This window comes from Alnus glutinosa, chromosome 6 (assembly GCF_958979055.1).
Source record: "Alnus glutinosa chromosome 6, dhAlnGlut1.1, whole genome shotgun sequence".
Lineage (NCBI taxonomy): Eukaryota > Viridiplantae > Streptophyta > Magnoliopsida > Fagales > Betulaceae > Alnus > Alnus glutinosa.
Window position 1 is genome coordinate 24484767 of NC_084891.1, and position 6426 is coordinate 24491192.

Below are 6426 nucleotides of genomic sequence, written 5' to 3' on the forward strand. Positions count from 1 at the left end.
AGAGATGAGTGATATGGCATCCCAGTTTCAGCTTCAAACAGGAAACATGAAAAACTGGGTGAATACGAGCAGTGCTCTGTTAAATATATATGTATTTATTTTAGGGTCTCTCAGTGAACAAATAACGGTAATAGTATTTTTTTTCTTGATTTTTTAGTTTTTTTTTTTTTGTTGCTTTCCTTCATTTCTTGTTGTTAATATATAATTTATTTTTACTTTCTTAAGTTTGTTCTTTTAGCAGTGAAAATGGTGCATCTTTATTAAGCTCTACAATTTCATGGACTTTGTGACTGAAAAGGAAAAAAAAAATGTAATTAGAATTTGAAATGTGATATTAATGTAGATGGGGCTGTGCAGATTCATATTTAGTATTGTGTTTGTTTCTGCCTCGTACGTTTGATTCAATTTATTGACGTACACGCAATAAAATGAGCAAACCCAACTGCCTTGTTTAGCCATTCTCAAATTGTTATTTCATATGAAGCATGTGTTATTGCTTATAATTTGCTTTTAGGGCCATCATTTTTTATAGTTCACTTGTTTAAATAAGGCCTAAAATTGGTGATGCTTCTATTTTCGATGTACTAAATGATGCTTAAGTTGTAGGTTAGTTCACTTCTATTGTTCTTCATATTAAGTATTTTGCGTGCCTTTGAACTGCCCTTTAAGATATCATGTGATATTGGAAAATGCCAAAATATTTGTTTATTGTTGTTTGTGCTTAAATAATTAACATTATTCATATATAGTATCAACAATATTTTGGTTGAATTTGTTATGCTATTATTGGTGGAGAAGTAATGTATAAATGTTATGTGGATCAAATTTTGATTTAGGTCTTTCATAACACTTGAAATATAAGAATCGACTACAGGAATATACCTTGAGGTGTAGAATTCCACTACCAAAATACCAGACTATCAATGAAGGATTCCAATATGCACCTAAGTTTAGGTCAAATGTTTGGATAGATAGAGTAAGTTATACCTCTCCACATATTTTTTTTCATAAAAAAGTAGACGAACAGGGTATTGCCAAACTTGCGCTGGAGGGAATTTTGAAGTATAAGAGTCGGCTACAGGAATATACCCCAGAGGTTTGGAATTCCACTACAAGTATACCAGATTATCAATGAAGGATCCCAACATGCACCTCAATTTAGATCAAGTGTTTGGATAGATGAAGTAAGTTATAGCCCTCCACATACTTTTTCTCATTGAAAAGTAGCCGAACAGGATGTTGTCAAACTTGCGCTGTAGGGGATTTTGAAGTATAAGAGTCGGCTACAGGAATATATCCAGAGGTCTGGAATTCCACTACCAATATACCAGACTATCAATGAAGGATTCCAACATGCACCTCAATTTAGGTCAAATGTTTGTATAGATGGAGTAAGTTATACCTCTTCACATACTTTTTATCATTAAAAAGTAGACGAACAGGATGTTGCCAAACTTGCGCTGGAGGGGATTTTGAAGTATAAGAATCGGCTACAGGGATATACCCAGAGGTTTGGAATTCCACTACAAGTATACCAGATTATCAATAAAGGATCCCAACATGCACCTCAATTTAGATCAAGTGTTTGGATAGATGGAGTAAGTTATAGCTCTCCACATACTTTTTCTCATTGAAAACTAGCCGAACATGATGTTGCCAAACTTGCGCTGTAGGGGATTTTGAAGTATAAGAGTCGGCTACAGGAATATATCCAAAGGTCTGGAATTCCACTACCAATATACCAGACTATCAATGAAGGATTCCAACATGCACCTCAATTTAGGTCAAATGTTTGTATAGATGAAGTAAGTTATACCTCTCCACATACTTTTTATCATTAAAAAGTAGACGAACAGGATGTTGCCAAACTTGCGCTGGAAGGGATTTTGAAGTATAAGAATCGGCTACAGGAATATACCCAGAGGTTTGGAATTCCACTACAAGTATACCAGATTATCAATGAAGGATCCCAACATGCATCTCAATTTAGATCAAGTGTTTGGATAGATGTAGTAAGTTATAGCTCTCCACATACTTTTTCTCATTGAAAAGTAGCAAAACATGATGTTGCCAAACTTGCGCTGTAGGGGATTTTGAAGTATAAGAGTCGGCTACAGGAATATATCCAAAGGTCTGGAATTCCACTACCAATATACCAGACTATCAATGAAGGATTCCAACATGCACCTCAATTTAGGTCAAATGTTTGTATAGATGAAGTAAGTTATACCTCTCCACATACTTTTTATCATTAAAAAGTAGACGAACAGGATGTTGCCAAATTTGCGCTGGAGGGGATTTTGAAGTATAAGAATCGGCTTCAGGAATATACCCAGAGGTTTGGAATTCCACTACAAGTATACCAGATTATTAATGAAGGATCCCAACATGCATCTCAATTTAGATCAAGTGTTTGGATAGATGGAGTAAGTTATAGCTCTCCACGTACTTTTTCTCATTGAAAAGTAGCCGAACATGATGTTGCCAAACTTGCGCTGTAGGGAATTTTGAAGTATAAGAGTCGAGTACAGGAATATATCTAGAGGTCTGGAATTCCACTACCAATATACCAGACTATCAATGAAGGATTCCAACATGCACCTCAATTTAGGTCAAATGTTTGTATAGATGGAGTAAGTTATACCTCTCCACATACTTTTTCTCATCGAAAAACAACCGAACAGGATGTTGCCAAACTTGCGCTAGAGGGGATTTTGAAGTATAAGAATCGGCTACAGGAATATACCCGGAGGTTTGGAATTCCACTACAAGTATACCAGATTATCAATGAAGGATCTCAACATGCACCTCAATTTAGATCAAGTGTTTGGATAGATGGAGTAAGTTATAGCTCTCCACATACTTTTTCTCATTGAAAAGTAGCCGAACATGATGTTGCCAAACTTGCGCTGTAGGGGATTTTGAAGTATAAAAGTCGGCTACAGGAATATATCCAGAGGTATGGAATTCCACTACCAATATACCAAACTATCAATGAAGGATTCCAACATGCACCTCAATTTAGGTCAAATGTTTGTATAGATGGAGTAAGTTATACCTCTCCACATACTTTTTCTCATCGAAAAGCAGCCGAACAGGATGTTGCCAAACTTGCGCTAGAGGGCATATCACTAAAGATCAAGGAGGAAGTATGTCCTTTCATTACTCATGACTTGTTGTAATGTGCTTGTAGATTTAGACCTTGAATGTTTAGTGACTCCTTTTTGGATCAAATTGTAATATATTATGTTTCCTAGTAGAACCAAGGTCTCAAAGTAGTTTTCAATTTCTTTTCCCATACTATTTTAGTTGCTAAAGCCAATATGCCGCCTTGGAAAAATTTCTAATTAAATTTGTAGGAGCATGCACAATGCTGACCTATTAGAATTTAACAGAGCACAAGAAAAACAGAAATGACAGAGCAACAGAATCCTTCTAGAAGTTTCCTGCATCTTCCATTGTGATGAGCACCCGTAGCTAGCCATAGTGCCCATAACAGGCCTTTATATCTCAGATTTGGCTTCTATGCGGTAGTGTAAAATGCTGCTAATTTAAACGACGTCGTTTGTGCTTTCATCCAATTAATCAAATCCTGGAATCAGAGTAAAGAGAGAGACAAAGGGGAGTCTCGCTTTGTGACCTGCTTGCCTTTAGACTCTCAGTATCAACAGTCATTTCAATTTTCACACCCACTATCTCATTGTTTTTGCATTGTCCACTTGCTATATGATGGATGCAACCGAGTCCGTCAAAATGTGGCAATGGTTAGGTACTCTTGTAACCCTTCTTCAGCCTTAGTTCCCAGCTCCAGCTGCAACTACAACTGCGGCTTCGGATCCGGCTTAGGCTTCGGCTTCGGCTACTTTTGTCGCAAAGTCCACTTCTTCTAGTGAGTAAAAGAAACTTCTCCACTGAAGTAAAATTTTAGGGGTTTTATTTGTTTTCTTCTTTTTTAATTAAGGGATAATTGCACCTTTGGTCTCTGGGGTTGGCCTAAATTACAAATTACTTCATGTGATACAAAAAGTTCATGGAGGGTTCTTGAGGTAAACTATAATTACGAATCACTCCCTGAACTTGTTTTTTGTCTACCACGTTAACAGATTTTATTACTTTACCACGTCATCCCCAATAATAAATCGACATGTGTCCATTACAATAAAAAAATTATAAATAAATAAAACTTTAAAATTATTATTTTTTTTAAAAAAAAATAGAAAATAGCAAAGGGGTTGTTGCCGGGGGTGGCCCGGCCACGTATGGGGGTGGCGCACGGCCTCTCCTATGCCTAGGGTGGCTATGTGTCGATTTCCTATTAGGTATGATATGACAAACTAACGGAATTTGTTAACTTGGTAGACGGAAAATTGGTTCAAAGAATGATTCGTAATCATAGTTTACCACAGGGACCCTCAATGAACTTTTTGTACCACAAGGAGTGATTTGTAATTTAGGCCAACCCCAAGGACCAGTGATGCAATTATCCCTTTAATTAATCAGTCGCTAGTTTGAAAGGAGGTTACTTTTGTTAATTTTTCTTTGTTTTGATTAATGTTCCTAGTAAAGAGAGTTCAAAACTTTAAATTTTTACTTATTCTCTGTCCAAAAATTGTAGTAAAACGAGCTTGGATATATATATATATATATATATATTTATTTATTTTAGGGTCTCTCAGTGAACAAATAACGGTAATAGTATTTTTTTTTCTTGACTTTTTAGTTTTTTTTTTTTTCGTTGCTTTCCTTCATTTCCTGTTGTTAATATATAATTTATTTTTACTTTCTTAAGTTTGTTCTTTTAGCAGTGAAAATGGTGCATCTTTATTAAGCTTTACAATTTCATGGACTTTGTGACTGAAAAGGAAAAAAAATGTAACTAGAATTTGAAATGTGATATTAATGTAGATGGGGCTGTGCAGATTCATATTTAGTATTGTATTTGTTTCTGCCTCGTATGTTTGATTCAATTTATTGACGTACACACAATAAAATGAGCAAACCCAACTGCCTTGTTTAGCCATTCTCAAATTGTTATTTCATATGAAGCATATGTTATTGCTTATAATTTGCTTTTAGGGCCATCATTTTTGGTAGTTCACTTGTTTAAATAGGGCCTAAAATTGGTGATGCTTCTATTTTCGATGTACTAAATGATGCTTAAGTTGTAGGTTAGTTCACTTCTATTGTTCTTCATATTAAGTATTTTGCGTGCCTTTAGAACTGCCCTTTAAGATATCATGTGATATTGGAAAATGCCAAAATATTTGTTTATTGTTGTTTGTGCTTAAATAATTAACATTATTCGTATATAGTATCAACAATATTTTGGTTGAATTTGTTATGCTATTATTGGTGGAGAAGTAATGTATAAATGTTATGTGGATCAAATTTTGATTTAGGTCTTTCATAACACTTGAAGTATAAGAATCGACTACAAGAATATACCTTGAGGTGTAGAATTTCACTACCAAAATACTAGACTATCTATGAATGATCCCAACATGCACCTCAATTTAGGTCAAATGTTTGGATAGATGGAGTAAGTTATACCTCTCCACATACTTTTTCTCATCAAAAAGTAGACGAACATGATGTTGCCAAACTTGCGCTGGAGGGGATTTTGAAGTATAAGAATCGGCTACAGGAATATACCCAGAGGTTTGGAATTCCACTACAAGTATACCAGATTATCAATGATGGATCCCAACATGCACCTCAATTTAGATCAAGTGTTTGGATAGATGGAGTAAGTTATAGCTCTCCACATACTTTTTCTCATTGAAAAGTAGTCGAACATGATGTTGCCAAACTTGCGCTGTAGGGGATTTTGAAGTATAAGAGTCGGCTACAGGAATATATCCAGAGGTCTGGAATTCCACTACCTATATACCAGACTATCAATGAAGGATTCCAACATGCACCTCAATTTAGGTCAAATGTTTGTATAGATGGAGTAAGTTATACCTCTCCACATACTTTTTCTCATCGAAAAACAGCCGAACAGGATGTTGCCAAACTTGCGCTAGAGGGCATATCACTAAAGATCAAGGTGGAAGTATGTCCTCTCATTACTCATGACTTGTTGCAGTGTGCTTGTAGATTTAGACCTTGAATATTTAGTGACTCCTTTTTGGATCAAATTGTAATATTCTTTAGTTCAATCTTCTACATGTTATATTATGTTTCCTAGTAGAACCAAGGTCTCAAAGTAGTTTTCAATTCCTTTTCCCATACTATTTTAGTTGCTAAAGCCAATATGCCGCCTTGGAAAAACTTCTAATTAAATTTGTAGGAGCATGCATTACTACCATATCAGTGAGGAGGTCAACCATTATAGTACCAAACTCAATTCACATTTTCTTGGCATTGGTAATTTGTATCCTTTCTTTCAACATGGTTACTTGATTTAGGCTTTCCTTTTTCAAC